The sequence below is a fragment of the Melospiza melodia genome, chromosome 6, assembly GCF_035770615.1.
Source record: "Melospiza melodia melodia isolate bMelMel2 chromosome 6, bMelMel2.pri, whole genome shotgun sequence".
Classification (NCBI taxonomy): Eukaryota; Metazoa; Chordata; class Aves; order Passeriformes; family Passerellidae; genus Melospiza; species Melospiza melodia.
The window spans coordinates 69,372,944-69,397,526 of NC_086199.1; the positions used below are offsets into that span (position 1 = coordinate 69,372,944).

Here is a 24,583-nt window from a genome sequence, read left to right on the forward strand (position 1 = left end):
TTTACAAGTCAGTCTCACCAGGCCCCAATTTCCCTTGTCAATATTTGCCAGCTTCAAAATTATGTTTGAAGTTGATTCATTAATATTTACAGATACCATCAAATTTGCAGCTGAAAGATGTTATACATGTTGAATGAGAGATACAAATCAGCATAATCAATTAAAGCAGTTCAGTCATTTAGCAGTTTTGTCAAATAATTGTTTACCCCTCTCTAAGCATTACTCCCTGTTCAAAATATCAGGCAAAACTTTGAAATGGAAAAAATAAAAAATAAAATCCAAGACAGAATATTTAACCGTAATTTTAATAAAATTAATAGAAATATATTCATATATTCTCTCATATCATTTATCATCTATGTGTTTTTTTCATTTATAAAAATTATGAATATGTTAAGGAAACCTTGGAAAGAATTTTCTTTGAATCAAAATTTTAGAAGTCACTAGAATAATCACTGGAAAAATCATAGATCTGGAAATTTGGAGAAAACAAAATACAAATAAGTTGAACAGCTCTTTAAAAGTATTCCAGAGCAAAAGAATACAACTTCCAAAATTTCAAGGAAATTCCTGCTATCTGCCAAAGAAACATAAGCTTTCTTCATGCAATTCAAGGCTTAAAGGCACTGAATTAACTGTGAGCAAGTAGAAGCAACAGTACACTCACAATGATAATGTGGGCAGAGAAAACCTTGTAAACATTTTTTTCCCTTTTCTTCTTTCTTCCCTATTCACTGAGTTTGCAAAACTTAAAGTGGTAATTGTCCAACTGTTACTCTAATAAAACTGAGCAGTTTTTCAATTAAAAAACATTCGGTTTCCTTTGAAGAGCTAATTACATAGAGAACGCCTAAGGTGAACCACATAAAAATTATGGCAAATTCAGGATCCTATGCCCCTGTAGTTACTAAATTTATTTCTACTTGAAGAAAAAAACCCCAAAGCACACACACACAATAACAAAAAACACAATAGAGTTAAGTACTAATCCTACTTCAACTACATAGCTTCTGGTCAGAGATAAAAAACAAACTATTGAAACACCAATTTAGGAATTTTTAGTATCAGAGACCAAATATTCCTCAAAATTGTGCCTCATGAAGACCTAAAGGTTCAATTATCACAAAAGCAGAGGCTCTGAGGAGTCCGTACCCACAGCACTTGGGGGCTTTTAAGCTAAAGCTATACATAGAACACTGACCTTGAAAGAGTTTATCAGGGGTTAAGAATCTAATCAGAAGTAATTATTTTTCTAAACTAGATAAAAGAATCAACAGTACATCAACAGTAACAAATACAGTTTGAAAATAATAAGCACTCCTTCATATTAGATACAATATTAAATATAAGTGTTCATGGTTCTTGTAGCATATTACATTTGAAAGCTTCAAAAAAGATACAATAACTTCTCTTTTTTTTTCAATCAATGTTATTTTGAACAAAAGAAGGAACTGTACCTTGAAATAAAAAGAGCAGAGTACTTGACAAATATATACAAGATTTTCTGTCAAAAAGACAAAAACTTATTGGTGATTCTTCTTTTAGAATGATAAAAGAGTCAATTACAGAAACAATGCTCTCCTCCAAGGAAATTACATCTATGGATTCATTTTAATAAGCAATGGATAAAACAGTCTTCACTTTTACAGTCCTTTTTAAGTACTAGGATAATACATTAACCAGAAACACAGTGAAGTGAGAAGTTACCTTTGTTTAATCTGAACTAATGAAATGTCATTGTAAGATAAAAATTACCTCAGAAAATGAACAGGACAATCGCATGATAGTAAAGGTTTATTTTCTCTTGTTTACTTACCGTGACTCCATAGAACCCTATTCTAATAAAACCCCAGTTGATGAATAATAAAAATTCAAACCTCTAACATCAAGCATGATCTTCCTCCGCAGTAATAAGTTAATAATCTACTGATAATCCTTGCAGAAGCTTCATTCCAAAAAAAAAAAAAAAACAGGAAGAGAATCTTTGGAAGCAATGAAGTAAAAGATCAGACTATGGAAGTTGAAGGACATAATTTATGTGTTATAAAAAGAAAGAATTCGTGATATTGAATTTTTTTTACACTTGTAAATAAACACATAACAAACTTTGAGAATTAGGAGTTCCACCTAGATAAATTTGGCTCATGAGGTAGGAGAAAGTAGTTCCTAAACAAGTAAGTGCAAAACAGATAAAGGAACAGACACTGAAATGATGATTTCATTAAGTAAAGGATTCCCAATTGCTTATTCCCTTTTAATTAAAGCACCAAAAATGCATTCAAAAATATACAGTAGTTGAATCAAGAAGCTGAACAGAACAAGGCTTTCTGCTCTGCATTAGTCATATAAAAGTTAACAAACAGAAATGGTGCATCCCTTTCTTAACAGAATGTTTGCCTCCCGTTTCAGTGCTCATCTGGGACCAAAGTACAGCCGCCTCTTCTTGCGGAAAGTGCAGCGCCCTATCAGCAGAATAATCTGGATGTCTTGGGAAAGGAACAGAGAGGGAGAAAAAAAAACAACCTTAAGGTAATATTTGACTTTTCCATTCTTGTTTCTGCTGCAGTGCTCCACTAAACTTTCCTTTCTTTTCCACTTGCTTCCCCGTGTCATTCCTTAATGGCTGCAGACATCAGAAGCAAGATCAGAGGTAAGATCTTTTCTCTTTTGGCTGGCATCAAAGCAACATGCAAAAATCTAATAACCAGGAAACTTAACATCAGTCTGTTCACAACTCAGCTGGATGTTTATAAATCAAGATGAAAAACAGGCAGATGAGAGAGCTGCTGAGTTTGTAATAGTTATGCAAAAATGCATGACACTTGGCAGCCATAAGAAAACTGAAGTGATATTTGCAACCAGGAGGTTTTGCAAAATCAAAGCATAGTGAAGGCTATATGGTATTCAGATGCTGGGGAGAAAAAAAAAAAAAAACAAAAAAAAAACCAAAAAACAGTCACAGAACTGAGCTAAAAGACTTTCTTCTTATACATGGCAGGCTTGGGGTCTGGGTGATTTGATAGAAATGCTGGAATACAGTTTTGAGTGGGCCACATCAGGGAAAGAATGCCAAATGGGATAATTAACTAAATAATTAGACTTGCTTTTTTATTACCATTTTCTAGTTCAAATTGAACCATGTTTTATGCAGTACTTTTATTAGAGCAAGACAAATTTTACTGGGGATTGCAAATAGTAATATTGCCATTTGATAAAAAAGTATCTGCCTTAACTTTAATTCCACTGCGCCAAAATATACAAATCTTAGCCTGCAAAAATTTCCCTTGGCACTCCAGTTTCCTTTTACTTGGGATACAGAACTTTATACACAAAAAAGCCCCAAAAAAGGCACCTAACAAGCTAATTCAAGTAGCCATTTACTTGTATTAGCATATAGGTTCATGCTGGCTAATTTACACTGGTTTACAGCTTTTGTAGTGCTCCATGCCACCAAAATTTAATTGCTTTCTGCATGTGATCCTCATCATTCCCATAGCTCAAGTGTACCACTGATCGAAGATCTATTCATTTATTTAAAAGTGAAGGAAGTGAAAAACTCAAAGCACTTTGTACAATAGTAAGGCTAAGAATATAACAGAGCTATGAAGCTGCAAGTCAAAACCTCACATAATGCTGCCAATGCCTTTTCCCCTCAAAATTGGCATGACACATTATTAAGGAAAAATGACAGATGAGTTTAAAACTTGCTGAGTTTAAAACACCTTTGAAAGTATTCACTTCTTGCTTAGCTCCTTTTATGTCCATTTAAACTTAATACTTAATTTTACACTGTTAATCAGAGTTCCCATTTTTATTTATAACAACTATCCCTAATGCATAAATTTCCTGTCAAACCATGGTGAGTGTTAGCAACTATCAGCTTTAATGAGTGAGCTATTTTCTTTTATATCTAAGATGGGATTGTTGTGTCTCTGTGCCCAGATATATATAACTTTTTCTACAGCAATTAAGCAAGCTTGAAGTTTTTTACCAAAGAATCCTTTTTTTTGTAAGGTAAACATTCTAAAAATAAGATTTTAAATTAATTTTCCATATAAAGTCTGTAATTATTAAAGCAATATTAATACTTTACAGAAACAAAAGACTTAAAAGTTAAATTTGCATATCTTCTCAAAGGTAATTCTAGTGAAATCCCATTCAAGTATTTCAGACTGATAATAACTAACAAAATGCAGGACTTTAAATCACCATTTGAATCAATCTGGAAGTCAAGCACTTGTAGGAAAAACCTAAAATTGTGCTATTCTTACTGTTTCCAGCACACAAAAAGGCATTTCCTTCATAAAATAATTGTGCATAAACTCATTATTTGTGAGAAAAGCAGTATTTTCCTTTGTGGTGAACACATTACAATAAGGATGTGACTATCATAGGAGCCAGCAGCTCCCATGTTTAGCAGCTTTACAGCAGTATCTCACAATTCCTGAACTTGCAAGTCAGGCTTTTTCCACCTACTCTTTTATAGCAGGTATTATGGCCTTGTTCCTACTTTCAGTGCAGGCTTTTTCCAGCCCTTCAGCTTCCTTCATTCCTGAATAGCTCAGGCTAATTTTAGCAACAATAACAAGAAAAAATCAAGGATGTCCATTATTCCCCATACCAGAATTTAAAAGAGCTCTCCAGGGTTCTGAGCTACCTCCCACCAGTGTCACACACACACACACACACACACTCTTTTTTCCTCGAGTCTGGCTAAGGCCTAAATACAGATAGCAGGCTTTTGGTTTATAAATCTTTGTATTCTTTTTTTAAGCAAGCAACCCTGCTTTAGCAAATTGAGTCTCAGGATGGAATTTCCTAGGAATTTAAAGGAGAGTCCAGGTGGCATATAGAGTTCAGTTCCACAAGGAAGGAGGGCATAAAGGATCTACATCTCTAGCCCTTAGTTACTCACAAAATCAAAAAGCAACAAGGGAACAAGAAAATCAATCTGCTCCCCCACTTTAAAACTGCAAATGAAGATTATAACAAATGGCAGCAGTAGATTAGAAGGCAGGGGTTACCCCATCATGCTGCATTATACACATGATTATCTACATAGAGGTAGGTAAATGAGGAACTTAAGTGAAACACTGGTTTTTGAAGTTAGTTTTGCTAAACTCAGAATATTCTAGACAGACAAGTAGACTCATACAATCATAAAAGCTTTTAGGTTGGAAAAGACCTCTAAGATCATGCAGTCCAACCATTAACCCAGCACTGCCAAGGCCACCACCAAACCATGTCTTAAAATGCAGCATCTACACACAAGTACAACAAATTTTTTAATTTTTTTAAAAATTTTTTAATACTTTGAGCACTCTGGGGTCCCAAAACAAGGGGGCCTCAAGAAAACTTTGACAAAATAAATGGTCCCATAAATAGATGATCCTGACATCCTTCTTATGTGGAGACTAGCAGAGATTCTAAAAGACAGAAGGCAGGTTGCACAATAAGGTATAAAATATCACCTGTATAAGATAACAAGCTGTTTAACACTACTGAATGCTCTGTGGTGAAGTGACTGCTGAGAATAAAGACAGAATTCTATAAGAAAACTAGATGATCTTTTAGAAAATGCTGGGAAGGAGCTGGCAATTTGAAAGTCCACAACCATTACAATCAGCAGAAAAGAAGTCTTTGGAGTACAATTAAAGCTGCTTTGTAAAATATCAATGACCAAGTTTTTTCTTCCTATGACACACATAAACCAAGCAGAGAGGTGGTGATAAAGCCTAATTAGAAGATACTAAATTGACAGCCTACAGAAGTTCTGAGAAGCCAATTCTTACATGCATAAAAACTATATCAAATATTTTTAAAGCACGGTGGAACTGAAAGACTTGACACAGATGCCATAAGTGCAAATTATGCTTGAGATGATTATTACAGCACATTAAATACAGGACCACAGCAGGAACAGTTAAATGAAATAAATGCATTTGCAGTTACTAGAAGGAACTTAAATTGATGACTACATTGTAATCTTTATTCAAAAAGAAGATGACAGAAGAATTCTTGCAGCTAGGAAACTACAATACTCACCAGAAACAAGAGGCACATCAATTAACACCAGATACTGGGAAATAAAGAACATTGTTTTTCTGAGGTATGTCATGCTTCAGAAGGTGACTAAGTTTTATAAACTAATTTATCATGGAATTAGGGAGACCTGGTTGATGTAAAATGTTAGGATTTTAAGAAGGCACTACTAGATTGTGAAAGTCACTGCAATTAAAATGGTTTGAGTTTAAAGACTTTGATATGTTAAAGAAAGCAGACTAAGATATTCTTTCTACGAAAATCCACGCATGGATACTATACTGCATCTGTCTTAGAACAATCCAAGTCCTGGAAGCTCAGAAAACAGGGGTCATGGCTGCTTGCTTCAACTTCTACGGATAACTGCTACTGACATTTGAGTAGGACAGGGAGCCTTCGCAGACAAAAGCTCAGATCACATCAATTTTAAATAGGACTTTTTCTGCCCGGATCTTATTGTAGGCATGGTCATAGTTGAAAATCTATTCAGTAAGCAAAGGAAAAAAGTGAACAAAATTGCAATAAAATACAGTAAATAAACAGAACTCAGCCCATTCTAATAGAGCTCTGATACTGTTCTTAAGAGTCTGCAAGATATCTAATATCTTGAACTTGATCTGCTGAAGGACCGGAGTTAGGGAGAATATTTTACTGACAGAATTTCAAAACCAATTATTTGGGAGTTGGCTGGAATGGTACAGTGCATGTGTACGCATTTGGAAGTAGGTAGCAAGAGCTGAATTCTGCAGATATACAATAAACTCATACTGCTGGAGTATTTAGGGAAAACTTTTTCAAAACTAAATCTTACCAATGTCAATGTTAATACAGATTAAATATATTATAGAGAAAATAAATTTTACTTTTAATACTGCTTTCTCTCATACTCTTCTTTTTATGAAAAGCAGCAGCAAAACGTAGAAAGAAAGAAGTCACAATGTGTGACCAGTCATGTGAAAATGGAGAAAGATGATTCAGCACAAGCATTTCTACAAAAAAAACTGTTATGAAAGATACTTGGATGGTAAACTACAACATGAAACATAACATTTTACCTGTAGTTTATAAAACTATCAGTATTGCAGCTTAGAAGAAACAAACTTATTACATTCTGTCTGTAACTTTGTTCTAATCAGAGAACTTTCCACCCCCATAACAAATTTATTAAAAAATCCCAGTAATAACTTTTGTAAATGCAGTGATTATTATGTTCTCCTACAAACTAACAGAGCATTATTAGGACAAACACAGTTAAAGGCTCCAAAAAGCAGTCTATTAGGAAAAGAAAACTGAAGAAATCTTGTAATTGTATGTGACTTTCATATCCTAATGAAATGCGTGCATGTGAACATTTTGTGTTCATGTTTAAATTTAGGAACCTCACCTCACTTAAAACACAGGCAGACTGCACTTTTCAGAACGTATTATAAACAAAAGTGCTCACAGGGTGTCACGTGCTGCTGCTGGTATAATTAAAGTCCTTCTGTATTCAAAGGACTTACTGTTCCTGCTTTGCACCCCTAACTTAGATCCTGATCCTGCAACCAGCATTCACAGGGGCATCCATACACATCCAAAGTGTCAGCTGCAAACAATACAGGGGAATTCTCAGAAACAAAACACAAACCCATACTACCTATGTGATTTCAAACATTTTCATTTTCTGAAAACTAGTCTGAATTATTGCTAATCTTTTCAGATCCAATCATCAGTTCAAAGGAAAGCTATTCATTTTTCCTTTTCCCATTTACATGCATTTCTGTAAGTGATGTCAAATAAATTAACTATTTGCTAAATACACTTATTGGAGGGAGAAAGCCCACAAATACCAACACTGCATTCTCAGCACAATAGTCTTCTAACCCGTTTTCTAACCACATAAAACAGAGGAAAAGAATTAGATTGCCAAAACATCAAAACCCAGAGACTTCATTTAAAATATACGTAATCATAAAGCATTACATTTCAAGTCAGAAGGGGGAAAAAAGTACATTTAGATAATTGTAAAATTTGTTTTCAGAGTTCAGGGAACTATGTTTTAAAGTCTAAAAATTCTTTATGCTTGCTATTCAGATACCCCAGAAGTGTAGTATATAAGGAAACATGAACTGAAAATTGGACAAATAACACTGATAAGGTGGTAACTGATTTTCTCCCTGCATCCATCACTACACAATACTACCAACCTAACTAGCACTTGGAATTCTTACTTCAGAACAGACTCCTTATGCTCGATTGACCTTTGCAGCTATACCAACCCTCCAGCAGTTTTTGCCTGCTGCATATATATATTCTTTCACAGAGACTGAATCAAACAGTCACCAAACTTCTGACTGCACTTTACAATCTGTAAACAATTGTACATTTTAAATCTGTAAAATTTAATCTGTATTTTACAGATTTAAAATCTGCAATACAACCTGTATTTTAAAATTTTCTTTTTCTCAACCTCTATAACTTGCAAACATCGACTTGTTTGCAAAGACATGAGAATCAAAATATCATTACAGTATCTCAGATGCAATTCTAATTCTGTCTCCTCTGCTCACAGTTAATTCAAATTTGATATAAACCTAAATTATCTAGGACCACATACATGTGGCTGTTTTCAGATTTTTCATGAAGGCACCAACTTGAAATATAATATTAATATGGTTCCTCTGAAAATAAATTTTATGGTCTGTTCAGCCACCTTTTCAGGTGTTGATTAACTCCCCATAAATGACTTCAAGACTGTTAGTAGCTGCCACTACATTTATTTGGAGTAAAACCTTAGTCTTTTCCTTGATGAAGTGAAACAGCTTGTATGGCTGAAGGAATGTTCACCTTGAAGTTCTTTCAGAAGAGGTGCAAAAATTTTGCAGTAACATTTCTCCTTTTTAACTTTTTAACTTCAGAACAAAACAAAGTGATAAATTCCTTCAATAAATTACAACACCAAGGTTAAACAAGAATGCTGTGCTTTTTATTTTCACCTAGAGCAGCACCACTAATTCCTACTGGCATTGCTGTCTTGCCTCTCACTACCGAAGTGTTTGCTCAACACAAGTGAATGATAAACCTTTTGCTATGGTCAGTAGAATTCTTTAGCAGTTTAAAATATTTACAGGTCTGGTTGCAAGATATTCTGCTTCACAAAATAACCATCACTTTTCCCAAGCACAGTGGTGACATCAGTTTCCTTATATCGGGAGTTTAAAACTGATGCAAGCTTTCTCAAATAAATGAAACTTCAAAAAACAGCTACCAAAATATGACAGCGAGATGAATTTTGCTGTCTACTTACTAAATATATTTCAAATCAATATTAAAGACAACAATATTGAGGGAAAGACAGTCAAGAATAACCAGACATTTATTAAAAAATTTCACATCCTATTACTGCACTAGCCCAGGATGTGTTTATTAGCCTAAATTAGCTAATTTTCAAATACCAGATATGTAGCAAAATATTTTTGTTTTCTTTTGAAAAACAATAGAGTGGAAAGCATATAATTTATGGTTGTAAATATTTACTCATTATTTCCCAGAAATATATAACATTACAAAAAGGCTCCCTAATGACATATAAAAAGAAGCAGCACTACTTCCTACTTCTATATAACATCACTTATAAATAGTCTAAATATTTATTAATTGATTTCATCAGATTTCACTAGGAAAAACTCCCTATGCAGCAACTGATGGAAGAGAAATATCATACACTGTGTTTATCTCACTGTGATTTTCACAGCTGGTTCCAGAGATAAATAAATAATTTTGATCCAGAGTTGAGCTTAAAGATCTTTATTCATTTCAGCCATACAAAAGAAGTTAAGCTTTTTTAAAACAGCATGCAATGGAATATGTATTTTACATATACTAGTAGTATACCTTGTCTTTTACAGCAATGATGGTAGATGAAAGTCTAAGACTTTCAAAAGGTGATCAAAAATTCAACAATGGTATTTAAAAAAAAAACAACCCTGATTTGCTTTAAATGGATCCATTACTAGACATACTGTACCATGTAACACATATCATATATCTTCATGGAATGCTACATGCACAGGTTCATTTAGTAATATTCAGGGTATTTAATTCATCACCTGACCACAGGAAGAGCTCTTCCAAATCTCAATATGTACTCACTTCCAGCTTCTTTCACCCCCTATCTATATTAGAGAAGCACACACACACACAAATAATTAAAATGAAAACATTATGCCAAGATTTGGTCATAAATATAATGTATAATTCCTATATAGGTTCTATCCAGAAAAGCTCAAGAGATTCTGTTTTTCAGAAAATTTATTCTTATGATGAAGTACACATGACCCAGCACAGGCCCTGGAGCAGGATAAGATGAAACCTTGCATTACACTGTTACCATTACAAAAAAATAACCATATATTCTGGGGGTTTTTTCTATTCCATTATGGGGTTACAAATTCACAAAAAAAAATGTTTCTCTTTTCTCCCCAAAATTTCATTTTTCTAAAAGCAATTGTTGAATAGCCTTGCCAAAAACAGGCAATTTAATTATAGTTTATTGATCTGGTCGTCTCTGCATTGGCTCTTCTTCAACATACCATACTTGAACACACATCCAATAACTCTTTCCATGGTCGTGTTTAACAGGAGTTAAACTTAGAGATCTTTTAACTCAAAGACCATCTTTGGATTTCCTGCATAATGAGGTTCCATTAGGTACAGCATGTTCTGGTTTCCAACATGAGCAACAGTTACACGAGGAAGTCAGTTCTATAGATGCAATTGGAAGCACCTGATCCCAGCACAGAAGTGCAGCCAACTAAGATGAAGGTGTAGCCTATGAAGGAATCACATTTGCAGGGAGCAATATGGGCCATATTGCATTGTTTGGGGGGGTTTAAATTTTTTTTAAATTATCTTTTTTTCTTTGTTTGTTTTTTTTTTTTTTTTTTTCTTGTTAGTTTGATTGTTCATCGGTTTGGAGCATTTTAATGTTTTAAGTGTTGAGCTGACTCTTCTCTCCTGCCCCATCCTCTCAGATTTTCTCTGCTTGACCAAAAAGATTATAGATCAAACACACTGAATGTCAGGATACAAAAAAAAGGAATGAAAATGAATCTATCATTATAATCACACACTACCACAACATTCTTAACTTACAGTTCTGAGCTTTCTAGAAATGAGAATTATTATTTTAAAATGTTTGAGGAGACTTATCAACAAGAAAATGGGAGAATGGGAATCAATTCTGACAATAAACAAAGAAAAACATTATGTTCCCACAAACACTTTTCAACCAGCTCATCCAAATAATTCCAAAACCAATATATTTGATATTAAGAAAAAACCCATAACATTTTATTAATTATCTGGTTATTAGCTTGTTATGAAATAATTTGTCTTCCTTGTTTGCTTAGGAAAAATGCATTTTTATACTTCATTCCTTAATCTTGTCTAATTAAATGACAGGTGGAGGAAGATAAAAACTTGCTCACATGGCAAAAAAGTCTAGAATCCTCCTCACAATTTGACTGCATGGACTGGGCCAGAGGAACAGAGGAAAAAAAAGGTAAAATTGTCCTTGCCTTGAAGAACACTGAACACTCTGAGAAACAGAATTGAGAAATTTAGCAGCTGAAGAAAGATAATCAATTCATAAACACAACAATCTTACTAGATGAAAGAAACACTTGATTACTCATCATAACAGGCCAGGAATTAGACCAAAAAAAGTTACATCCTTAAGCAGAGTACAGAATAAATTACATTTTAGAAAAAGTACTCTAGATGAGAACAAAACAGAAAACAGGAAAAAAAATTCTTCATACTATGACTGCTAAAAAGGGCATAGATAAAAAATATTTTTTAAATTATTTTCTGTGTGCATATGGATATATGCTCCTAACATGTCTAAAGAAATGGCAGAGTTTAGAGTACTGTTGAAATACAAGACAGCAATGGAAGTAGTTGGCCATGACTTAGTGAGCAACTACATGGAAAGAGCACATACATGCACAGGAGTACTGAGTTGCATCAGAGTTCTGATTACTTTCTGCATCAAGCTATCAATTAATTTTTCTGATGCTTCTTTATGAAAGATATTTTGAGTCTCAGTGCACATAGGTCTTAAGAAAATCCATATATTTTTGGGAAAGCACACAAAACCTACTCATTCTGTTTGGCAGGCACTAGGAAAAGATCCCATTCCCTCTGCCACCCACTCCATGTCTAGCTGACATGTTTACAACAGTTACACTTACTCAATTACGAAAAATTTGATGCAAAGGAATAAATGAAAAGCAGGCAATAAGCAATAGAAGACAAATGGAAAAACCCTCAAGTTCTGCCAAATTTAAGGGATTTGCAGAGTTCAAGACTGAAAGTTCAGAACTCCAAAAAGGCATGTGGAAGAAAAAAAGCTGAACAAGAGGTGGAAAGCTTATGTTAAAATACCCTCTGAAGCCTTTAGAATGCATGAACTACATTCCACTGATTTTCTGAACAGACTTCAAGTTATCCATTTTCTTGACCTTGCTTCAAGCTATGCTCCCTGCTCTAGTGAGACACCAAAACATTAAGCCCACTCTAATATATGCTGCTGTATAATTCTCCCAAACTCTGAGATTATTTTTCACTGGTCACATCCTAAGAACACTCTCTGGAATATTCCTATTGGACTAAAGAGCCAAAACTAACAAACTGCTAGCTGAAAACTCAAAGGATCAGTGAATTACTTCTGATTTAGTTTCTTATGACTTCAAGCGTATGCTTTAGAACAGTTTTCAGAAATATGCCATTTCAAATAAACAATGTAGCACTGATCTAGAATGAATGTTCAATTTTCAGGTTTTGCAAAATAACTTCCAAAAATATCTGCTTTAATTTTTCCCATCCAGTGGAGCTTAGTAACTCAGATTCATCATACAGATCATTTTAAATCAGAACACATTTTAAGAAACACATGTTAGTTAACAGCAACAATTATTAATTGAAAAACAGAGATTCCAGGTATATGTAAATTAGTTTCCTGGAATATCTGGAACACTAGGATAAAATGTTATAAAATAATAAGAAAACATGTAGATCAGCAAACTGAAAACAACTAGATAAATTGTTTGAATGGAACCAGTGGAACAAAATTAGCACAAGCATTTTTAATATGAACATTCATTTAAAATAGAAATGGTTAAGTAACAGAAAAATACAAAGATCATAAAATATTTTTTCAGCAAAATAACTTAAGAACCCATTCTAATAGTATTGCTACACTAGAAAAAGTTTTATTCCATTTATTCTTTATTCCAGAAAGTATACTGGAATATACTTTAATACTGCTGCTAAGAGTGGCCCATCATACCACACATATACTTGTTTTTGTAAATATTCTGGCCCCTGTTCACAAGATCTTGTAACCACAGAAAGGTGCACAGTACAGCTGACATTCCAGAGCCTTCTTTGTCGCTGACTATGATTAATGAACTGTTTTACAATGCTCTGTGGGATGCTAATCACAGCATTCAGGAAATTACAAGGACTCAAGAGTCCACTTCCCACAACTTCATTAGTGGCTTTTTAGTGTCCCCTTTATGAAATACATGTGGCTCATCATGCCAGTTTTCATCCAGCCACTCTCCAGAAGATATACGAATTCTTCTCAGAGGAGTGTTATGAACATGTAACAACAGCATACATAATGTTTCCAGTTTTTTTTTTTTACTTCAGCAACTACCAAAACACATTGAAATGAAGATAATCAAGAAGAAAGGATGCGTGACACAGATGGTGCACAAAGCCATCAAATGCTGCACGCGTTCACTGACCACCTGCGCAGCGCTGAGTGGGTCTGTGAGAAAAGCACCAGGTTGTAAGTTCACTCACTCTTACAGCTACAGGACAATCAGCAATCCCCTTGCACCCTCCAGACTAGGCTCACGCCAAACACAACTGCACATAATGCTGACGAAACAACCAACGTCATTTGACAATGGCGCAAAATGGAAAGATTGCCCTCCATGAGACTGCAGCTCCAGATTGCTATCTGCTTGAAGGGAAATAGAAAGTAAATAGCTATTCTCATACATTTAGAGACACTAAAAACATGGCCTTTGCCCAGCGCTGCACCTGTAACATGCAGGAAAAAGCACATTTTAACACAAGGGGATTTCTACACTGTGATGAATCAAGAGAAGAGAGATATACAGTAGTTCTGCCTTCCTATGCCAATGTTAAGTGGAGAGGGGAAAGGAGTACTTTTCCATGGTTAAAAAAAAAAAGAATACCAATAATATTAATATGGTTGGGAAGGAAGGTGCAAAAAGCAGTCCTTTAAAAAAAGAACTTTGTGAAAACATTAGCATATTTCCTGGAAAGGAACATGTTCAGTGGAAGAGTTGCAAAGCCAACATTCACTCAGAAGGATTCTACCACTAGCTCAACAGGTGAAAAATCTGTACACCATTTAGAAAGAAGAAAGGAGTAATACAACTACGGCATAAGAAGATGCAATACAATGCCTGAAAATGTACTTGGCTGGCAGAAAAGGAGCTGGTAATGCCTTGAGACAAGGATGGATTTCACGGATTTATATTCCTGTTACTGTGATACATTGTATTTTACATAATATTTGTGACAAAAGTGTTACCAGTAAGGTGCTGACCTGGGTGAGGTTATATTAACAGCCTGCCCCCAGAGGGGAATACGGCACTGGGAATTGGACTGGGATTGCTCCGTGACAGTCTGCAATATCTTAGTTTCCTGAGCCACAACATGAGGTCTCAGCTCCATCTGCAAGCTCCATGGCAATCCTTGCCTTCTTTCCATCTAATGTGGATATTCTGCTATACTGTCTTGCTGCACTCTAATAGATCATGACTACCATCTTTGCTTTGTGATCCAATGATCACACACTTTCTCCTATTTCTTGCATCAGAACCACACATGTTCTCCAAGAAAAGGCACACGTTTTTACTAAAACCATCCATGAGCTTCAAATACATTAAAAAAGAAAATGAGAACAAATGATTCTCAGATAAATTGCTCAACTACTTAGTTACCAAATGTCTGTTTTCAGCTCTCACCAATGCCTTTTCATTTAGGCTTAAAGTTCAAATCTTCAAAACTGCTCAAGTAACACTTTAACAGAACAAGCTTCTTAAATCTCTAAAATGAGATATACTTTCCCAGAACCTGCATTTTTACAGCTCTCTTCTAAACCTCTTAAGACTATTTCTGACTAATCTTAGGAACCCCAAAGTAGCCATTATACACTCACCACAGACCATTAATATTGTATACAGCAGTTAATATCACCTCCCCTACACCCCTCCTACTGCTTGTGTTATTCAAAACCATTGTCTCTAATCCATAAGTGCAATCTACAATATTGGTCTCTAGACCTGAGATCACACATTTGGCTCTATCAAAATACTTTCCAGTTCAACTTGCCAAGCAATTTAACAGTTAGTGATCTCTTTCTATCAAATCTGGACATTTATTAGGAGCAATGTATTCTTCCCAAGAGCTAAAGCCAATGACCAAGAACTTCTGCCATGTAGCAATGGGGGAGCCTTCCTTAGAGTTTGTAAGTTCCCTCCTTACTGACAGGTTTTTGGATTCATTAACCAATTTTAATACAGTTAACATGAGTTACAACAAATATACTTAGGCAAAACCAATCTGATTAAGGCAGTATCATTAGGATCAGTTTCAAGTGAATCACCCTACAATTAACCTCCGTCTTGATTAGATTTTTTTCCACATACTGGCAAACATCTAATTTTTCTCATTCCCCTTAGACTTGGCTTATTTCAACATTTGTTTAAGAACAAAAGAAGTAACAAAAAAAACCCACCACAACTGAAGTGCAAAAACAATTAAATGAAGATTTTCTTATGCTAACAGGATCTGCCAATTTCAGATGTTTATTAGGCACTATTTAATATAATCCAAACTATAAAGAAGTACTGAATTATCAGTGTAGTATAATTACATAATTAAAAAAAAAGAGCAAAGCCAAAAGAACAGCAGAACATTTCTATACTGTAGGTGTCACCTTGACACTTATCCACATCTTGTTTTTCTCTCTGTGGCAAGTACAATTTCTTTCACTCAGCAGCAAAAAGTGTGCAAGACTATCACCCCCTCTTACCATTTCATCTAAAAATTATAATACTAAATAAAAATTCATAACGCACAGATAACTTTATCCCACATACTCTATCTCTCTGTATTTCATACTATAAACATAATTTTAAAAACCCTGTGATGTACATCCTCACCTATTTAACTGAAAGAACTTGTGAAGCAGGAAACTTCTTGCCTGGCTAGTTCCTCTGATCTTGTCCCCTTAATGAATTTGTCATTACAAAAGTTTAGTTTCAAATAACAGACTAATCCTAGACATTTTAAAAGGTACAGACTATCAGTGGTATTTGAAATTTGGCTTTTCAGGCACTGTAAAATAGTACTAATTAGAGCCAAATAATATCCACCAGGTTATCATGTCTAGTTTTTTTCAAATATTCTGTTGATGTTTTAGATTGGGACTATTTAAGCTTAAACTCAGATGCATTCAAGATAAAATGTTACTTGGTCCATTGAAAGAAGTATTTAAGCTAAAAAAAACCGAAATAAGAAACACTGCAATATGCAAAAAGAGATCCAGTGCTCCTTCTCAGCATCCTCTGCAAAAAGCTGTTCTCCCTATGCTTCATTCACAAAAGAGACAGACAATTAACAGGGGAAAAAATTTTGCTCCTTAATCAGCCTCTTATTATTTCAACCTCTCCTCACAGATCTTGGATGAAACATTACCCTTTCAATACTATTTTCTCCTGGATTCCCCAATTCAGCAAGATAATTCTGATTTATTGGCGTGCATTAAGTGCATGGTTCCAAACTGGACACAATGACCTAGCTGACTCCATTTCTACTCCAGGTTGTGCAGAGAGATCTACGTGAGTTTTACAGTGCTGAATGACAGCACTTTCATTTATTCATCCTGGTGTGATGTTACTTTCTTAGAACTACTTTTTGTGCCCAATACTCTTGATTTAAGGTAGCTCTTAACTCCCAATTTCTTTCTTCAGAACTCTCAGCCATCCCTTATCCTGGACTCCCCTGTTTTCTTTTTCTTTAATCTAAAATCAGGATTTCAAATTAGCCCTTAATAGCTTGAATCCCATTTTCCCCTGTTCATTCTAAGTTCTTGCTTAAATTCTCCTCCAATCTTCCAACATCTCTGCAGTGTCTCAGCCTGGTATGATTTTTCACTGCAGTAAACATGTGTGTCAATGGGTCCATTAGCATTCTCTTTTCTTGAAAAGAAAAACATAAAAGAATTTTGTTTGTGCCTCTGCATCAGAAATGACATATCTAGAACACACTTTTAATAAAGAATATAGTTCAGAGAGACAGAGGAGCAGGAAGCAATCTTTCAAAGAAGACTCCAAGTTAAATGCCTACCAGGATAGAAGAGCACACTGAAGCCAAATGTTAGAACAAGAAACAGACTTTGCTGATCCTCAGGCAAGAGGGAAAGTAGTAAGTATGATCGGAGATACTCCAGAACCACAAAGGGACAGTTTTAATAAAATGGCAGGGCTAAATCAGCAACATACCCTCCTGAAAAGGTATTTTCCATCAGGAATCATACACTGATCTATTTAGATATGTAGAAACAGAGAATATGTATCTGAGATTTTAGGTGCCCTTACAATAAATAGAACTCAAGATATACAGGCCTTTTCCAGAGATTAGTTTATCTTGAAAAGCCTATCGCAGATTAATCTAACTTACAGAATATCCAAGAAAGGATAAGAAAGTGTTATAGAATGCAATAAAAAATGTTGATTTTATCTTTATTTCTCAAGAAACTACAGAACAGCAGTTCATAGATGGAATGGATTAGACTAAGTGTGAAATATGATTTGGGAAAAAAAAAGAAAGGTTACCATGGAAACATTTTTCTATCTGAAAAGCATCAGGAAAAAATATCAAATAAGTGTATGGATGATAATACAGTTTCCCCAAGCCATATTGTGACAGCAGAACATAATTCCAAATGCCGCTTATTACAAAATCTGACTGGAAGCAGGAATCCAAGACGATCCATGGATTGGATAACCAAGTATGCAATCCAAGTAGGGGAAGGTACTACCTCACTGCAGTGCTCAGTTACTTGTCTCAACCCACCAGCACTCCCTAGATCTTACCCAGACACTGAGCCCAAATCAGCTTTCCTCCACTGCTCAACCTCCCTCAGTAGTTGAGCAATGCATATACCAAACCACTGGCTTAACTACAGCTCCAGGCACTGCAGTTTATAGACCTGCTCAAATCCTTTTAATTACCCTCCCACACAAACTAAACAGAAAAGGCAAGAAGAGGTTTCATGCAGTTCTCAAGCACTGTGCCTCTTTCTTGCTAAAGAAAGGAACACATCTCTGCTAAAGACAGTCAAACCATCACCACAGCTTCCAGACAAAGCAAGTTAGTGGGAACACAGAACAACAGGAAGTACAAAAGTAATTCATATGCATGCATGCATGCCTGCAAGCAGGCTCCCACAAGGAAATAGATTTTAATTTACAAAACTTCAAATCAAGATACAAATTGTTCTATTGCATAACATCATGTACAAGGGACCAGCCAATTCTGACTACAAGTGAGGTTTTGAGAAGTCATGAAAGTTCTCCTACCTTTCATTTATTTTCAGAGCCTGGAGCACACAGATACTACACATGGGGCTGCAAAGTTGGAAGGTGAGGTAGGGGAAAGACTGTACAGATTTCCTAATTCCCTGCTAGGATTTTTTTCCATCTGAATCATTGTTTCTACTCCATATCAATAAACCATTCTGCAATGGCTAGGAGGGATCTGGCAAGATAAGCCACTTCTAGTTTGAAACATCCAGAGAAGCCTGTTTTTCTCCAAAGTGAAACCATGTATTCCCAGCCTAACAACTCCAAGAGAGCAGCACCACACACTGCTGGGCAAATCCATGGACTGGCAGCTGCCTGAAGGGACAGGTTACGCTCCTACATGGCCACACTTTGCTCCTGCCTGCAGAGTCTCTCTGCCTCTTCTGCACCATTTGGACACTTCTTTGAACAGTCATCTGAGCTGATCCACCCCAAAAGCCAAGAAACAAAACCTTTCCTCTGGATTTGTGAGATAAATCAGGTAACTCGTTTCAGTAGGAGTCAGACAGGGAAGAAAGCTGGGTTCAGGAAATGGAAACAAGTCTTCTCACCAACAGGAAGCAGTCACAACAGCCAACTCTGGACACTACCTGGACACTTGGAAAGCTATCACCATATTCTTTGTTCTGGCCTGGTCAGAAGGTCCCTAGAACATTATTTGAAATCCCACATTTTTCTTTTTTTTTTTTTTTTTTTTTTAATAAACTATCCATTAAACTCCTACAATACCACAATACTTCTAAAGTTATAAGTGCACAAAATAAATCAAAATAATTGAGAGCACTTTAGATGTCACCAGCTTGACAAGCACTAGTGAAGTTGGGTGAACTGTAAAAGCATCAAATCTGCAACAAATTTGCTGGAACTCTTAGTCTGATTTGTTCAATTGCAGAAGTTTAAGAAATTTTCACAACTTTCTTATCATAGTTAAGAATACTGATCATAACAGTCTTTTCTACAATTACATCAAAGAAAGAATTGTCATAATATTCTTGGTTTCCAAGTTCACACCTGGATTCATGTTTCAGTGTAGGTCAATTCATTCTTTAAACGTTCTTCTTAAAATGAAGAGAGTTACCTTTCTGCTAACTTATATTTCAATAAAAATAATGTGTCCTCAAACATGACTATTATGGTACTTGCCCAGACCTTCAAAACCATAAGAATCTGAAGCATTGGATCTGGGATATCCCAGAGCACACAATACTTTCCACCCACAACAGCTTAGTTATTTATAAATCTTGAAAAACTTCATGGAGTCGGGCCTGTGCCCAGCTTTTGTAGAAGAGCAGCTTACCTCTGAGAAATACATGTAATATCTGCAATACAGATGGAAAGCACCCTGAAACACTGCCAGAGAAATACAGGATTTAGTATGTAAGACAGAGGGTACATAACAAACCTACCAAAGAATTTATCTTTTTAGAGATGAGAGGCAAAGAGGAGAAGGGAGAGATATAGGTGTACAGAGAAACAAATGGTGAAATGGGTATCTGATTGACCCATTTTGTCAGTGATCACTGAAAAGTGAAGAACCTGATCACTCTTTTGCAGTTTTCTCTTCTCAGCTGACAAACACTTATCGACAGAGCAGTTTTCAATTGTGAAGGCAACATCACAAAGAATGAGAAGTACTTACTTACAAGCAATAATTACTGTTCAAATTAATACTTTCAGGGATTCTTCTTCCTCACTTTCATTTTGAAGCATAGGCAAGACTCTGAAAGTAGAAGAGGAAAAGTTCATTAGTTTTTATCACAGAATCATTTAGGTTAGAAAAGACCTTGAAGATCATCAAGTCCAGCCATAAATCTACCACTACACCATGAACTTAAGAGCCACATCTACATATCTTTTAAACTCACCCAGGGATGGAGGCTCAACAACTTCCCTGGGCAGCCTGTTCCAGTGCTTGACAACTCTTTCAGTGAAGAAAAAACTATTTTAAACAAAATCTTACTTTGGGGTTATCAAGGCACGGAGTTAGCACACCATTTCCTAACAGTTGTCTCGCTAATTCAGGATGGCAGCACACTGAATTAGTGAGCTAAACTTTGATTCCTGGCCATTTAACAGAAAAGCAATCAAAAGCTGCACTATCAGACTAGAAACTGGTTGTTGAAAAAGCTTATTTGTGAACTTGACTTCAAGGAAAGGAATGAAAGAAAGAAAAAAAAAAAAAAAACAGGAAACCAATTAAAGCAACAATTGTACCAGGAACAGGAACAAAGGCCAAAAAATTAAAAATGCTTCAGATAACTGACTTTTACTGCAATTAGAATTCTGCCAAATTACTCTTATTTTTGAATGAAAATTAAGTGATTTTCTATTTAAAAGAGAAGCTTCAGCAGCTGTACTGTTAAACGTGAATTGGCGACTCTAAAGCTCTCAGAAGCAGCAACAGTGATAAAAAACAAATCTGAATTCTGTGTTTTCCTATTCATGTAATAAATTATTTAAAGTAATCAGCACCTACAAAGTCAGAGCCTATGAACTTCCAAAAATGGAAAGCCTGAGGGAAACGGAGATAGCCTATTTTCACTTCTATTGGAGATTGATAGTCCAGGTATACTTGGCTAAGGCACTCAATGAAAAGGTTATAGCTTTTGATGTGATAAAGTATCTCAGAAACCAAAAAAATACAACCCTGTAGTTCCATGTATAAAAAGCAAAATCAGAAAAAATAAACTCATTCTTTTATTGTAGCACTCATCAAATCAGCTACACTGCCTGCCTCACAAAAATTGAGAGGTGAAACTTTCAGCTGAAGGTGACTTAAGAAGCCAAGCAGAACAAAATTCAGAGTCCACATGCTGCAAGAGGTAGGCCTACATGGAACACAGTAAAGCATGGTCTAGAATGATGCTTATTCTTACTTTTGTATGAAGCATTATGATGTATTTTCTCACAAGTTCATATTTCCAACTTCATTAACAAGTAGAAGGTAGTACATTATGTGAGCCATACATATGGAAAAATAGATTTAGACAGATTGGCTCATGGTAAACATGAAGTGGAAACATTTACATTTCATATAACAAAAAGAACTATTATAAAATTTACAAGTTGATTTATTTGTAAGCAGCAGAATTGCAAGCAGTACCAAAAGGCCTTCCAGTCCTACCAGACTGGGCAAATCCCCATGTCCTACATTACTAATAGGACAGAAATAAAGCTCTTTGGGTTTTTTTCCCACAATTCCATAAAAAGAATGCAGCCACTTTACATAAATTGTCATTATCTTAAAACAGCCTGTCTACTCTGAAACATTCAAAACTACCAAAAAGTTTACAATTTTACAGCCCAGTATTTCTAATAAATCACTGAGATTTGAATTCTATTCATAATGTAAAAACTGAAAGTATTTTAAAAAATCTTTGCATTTCTGTTTCAATCACCTCAAGAGTATGTACAAATATCACTAATTAGACAGTTGTTCCTTCCAGATAAATTTGCTCTCTTACACAGATCTTTTTGGATATAAAGGTCATGAAGAGAACTTATAGATAGAAAATTTTAGTTATATGCCCATTTCTGACTTTGAATTGCTGTGTTTAAAAAGACTAGTCATTACTTTTTTTCTTTTTTTTAAATTCATCTATTTATAAAAAATTATATACATCCTTATAAAGGATTCAATAACAACTGCAGTGTTCAATCCAGTCTCCTGCACTGCAACCAAAACCAAGTCCAAGACATTTCATCAACACTTTTCATGTAATTAAAGCTGCATTTCAAAAAGACACAAAATTTGAAAGCACAAGAGCAAGGTAATAGAGTTCAAGGATGCCACGCTTTAGTGACTGTAACTACAGAAGTGTAACATGAAAATACCTATATCACCTTAGGAATACAGAAGGTTGCAGCAAGGAGAAAGAAAAAAAAAGAAACACTTTTCCCATCCTTTCTCCATTCGACTTGGGAAAACTGATTCAATTCTGAACACAGACATTAGACCCATATGCCAGGCCAGGACTACTTTCCCAATACCACAGGACAAATCAGACACATCACTCAAAATCCCACCTTTAGAGAATGCAAATTGTCCTGTTTCAGAAGAAGATGAACTTTGCACTAAGAATATAAAAAAGAGAAACAATAAACATTCCCTTCGGACATGGACAGGATACCAGTGGAAGATCTGAGGAACAGAATTTGAACTGAAAACTTTATGACAAATAACAATCATATACTTCCTTATCTGCTCTACCCTCTGAGTCCAGGATCAACTTCATCATCTTACACAGGATTCTTAGATAAATATATAAAAGATCATCTTTTGAGCCACTGAGTTTCTTTCTCCCCGTTTCTGGGACTAGACCTCATCCTCTGATTTTCAAACAAGATTTGCTTGTAAATTTATACCTCAGATATATTTATTTTCAGATGTTTCTCTCCCATATATGCTCTCACACCCAATAAAGACTATTGTTATTTCTTCCCAGGTCCTCCTTGCCAAATGCTTTCTTTCTCCTTTAAGAAGGCAAGTTCAGCCTAACTAGCTCTTATCCACATGACTTGCTCTTTTCTGAGTGTGACTGTGATCAGAGCTAATGCTGATCTAAATGTAAATCAACAAATCCTTTATTGGCTGGTCCTAACAATCTTCTTTTTAAAGCTAGAAAGCAAGTGGTGTGGCTTAGAACCATGTTACTCTCACCAAGCCACATCATCTGAGAAAGAAGCAGATCAGGAGCTTGGTCATACAACAGCAATCTGCCTCTGGTGACCAGTCTGGGTCCACCCAGAGTTCTCACCAGTGCACAAGTAAGTGAATTTGCAACCTACTTTTTATTTGTTCAACAATTTTTCTATTACTCCAAACACATAAATCTGCTCCTAAGCATGATAATCCGACCTTCTCTAGTACAGGCAATTTCTGAAGCACACAGACCAGCTTTTACTAAAGTCATCCACATTTTCCACGGCCAGTTCTACAGTTTCAAGTTTCAAGAGAAGTGACTGAACCCATGGTAGGGAGAACATTGCATGAAAAGAATCTATTTTAAACAACTAAAAACATTTAAACACAACAAAACCACTTCCAACAAACAAACAAAATCAGCAAATTGGTAAAGAAAAAGAAATGGAAAATTATTCCTTCTATAAGCCCAAGTGAGACTCAGAACACAATTTTTCCAGTTTTTAAGAGATAATGTATGTTTCTAATGAAGGAGTATTTAACTGAAAAACTGAATTTCATTTCTCCTATACCTATCAATCCATCTGCCTGGCAGCACTGCTAATTGCTGGCACTAAGTAAATTTCCTTAAACAAATATGGAAAGAAAAACATCCCATGGAGACAGAAGGAAAGCTATTGTTTTTAATGTATATATTTAAAAAATCATATAGGGTCTTCTATATACATTACATAATGGTTTGGGGTTTGGTTTTGTTGCTTTTTTTTCCTTCAGATTCCTTGCTAAGAGTGAAAAAAGCTGGCATATGCAAGGTACAAAGTCAAATCATCAAATTTCTACTGCCAGAGAAGCAGCTCCCAGGAATCATCTGTTTTGCAGGGAAGTGCACAGGATTCTTTCTGCAGCTCAATTTGGTATAGGAGGTTCCCCTTCAAACAAGCTTTGATTTCCAATGGTTTGAGAAGGACATAGAAGTTGGTCAATGAAATTCCACTTTCAATCAAGCCAGATCTGGGAGCATTATTCCTCAATATTCATCAAAATAAGCATAAAATACAATGATGTGCCCACACTTGTTTTTGTTTTTTTTTTTTGTAACACAGTACTTTGCCACTTTGACCTTGTTCTAAGAGTACACCATTTTTAACAGCATAATCAACAATTAAGAACAAAACTTAGTATCATTAAGTGCTTATCCTTTAGAGAAAAAAATATAAAATAGCTG

The 24,583-nt window shown here is 35.3% G+C and overlaps 1 protein-coding gene and 1 long non-coding RNA gene across 9 annotated transcripts in view; one reads left to right on the forward strand and one right to left on the reverse strand.

The window, feature by feature from the left end:
- FUT8 (fucosyltransferase 8) overlaps positions 1 to 24,583 on the reverse strand; it is a 99,690-nt gene that overhangs the window by 57,858 nt on the left and 17,249 nt on the right. For 6 of the 8 annotated variants that reach the window (XM_063158866.1, XM_063158865.1, XM_063158868.1 and 3 more), the window contains exon 2: positions 20,360 to 20,436. The gene's annotated coding sequence lies outside the window, so the exon portion shown is untranslated. Of the gene's footprint in view, positions 1 to 1,457; positions 1,596 to 20,355; positions 20,437 to 24,583 lie in introns of those variants that run through there. The other 2 variants (XM_063158863.1, XM_063158864.1) reach the window with 2 other exon arrangements.
- On the forward strand, positions 2,550 to 23,639 carry LOC134419531 (uncharacterized). The gene is made up of 4 exons (XR_010028076.1): positions 2,550 to 2,650; positions 11,485 to 11,584; positions 21,423 to 21,538; positions 23,335 to 23,639. It is a non-coding gene; the product is annotated as an uncharacterized LOC134419531 (long non-coding RNA).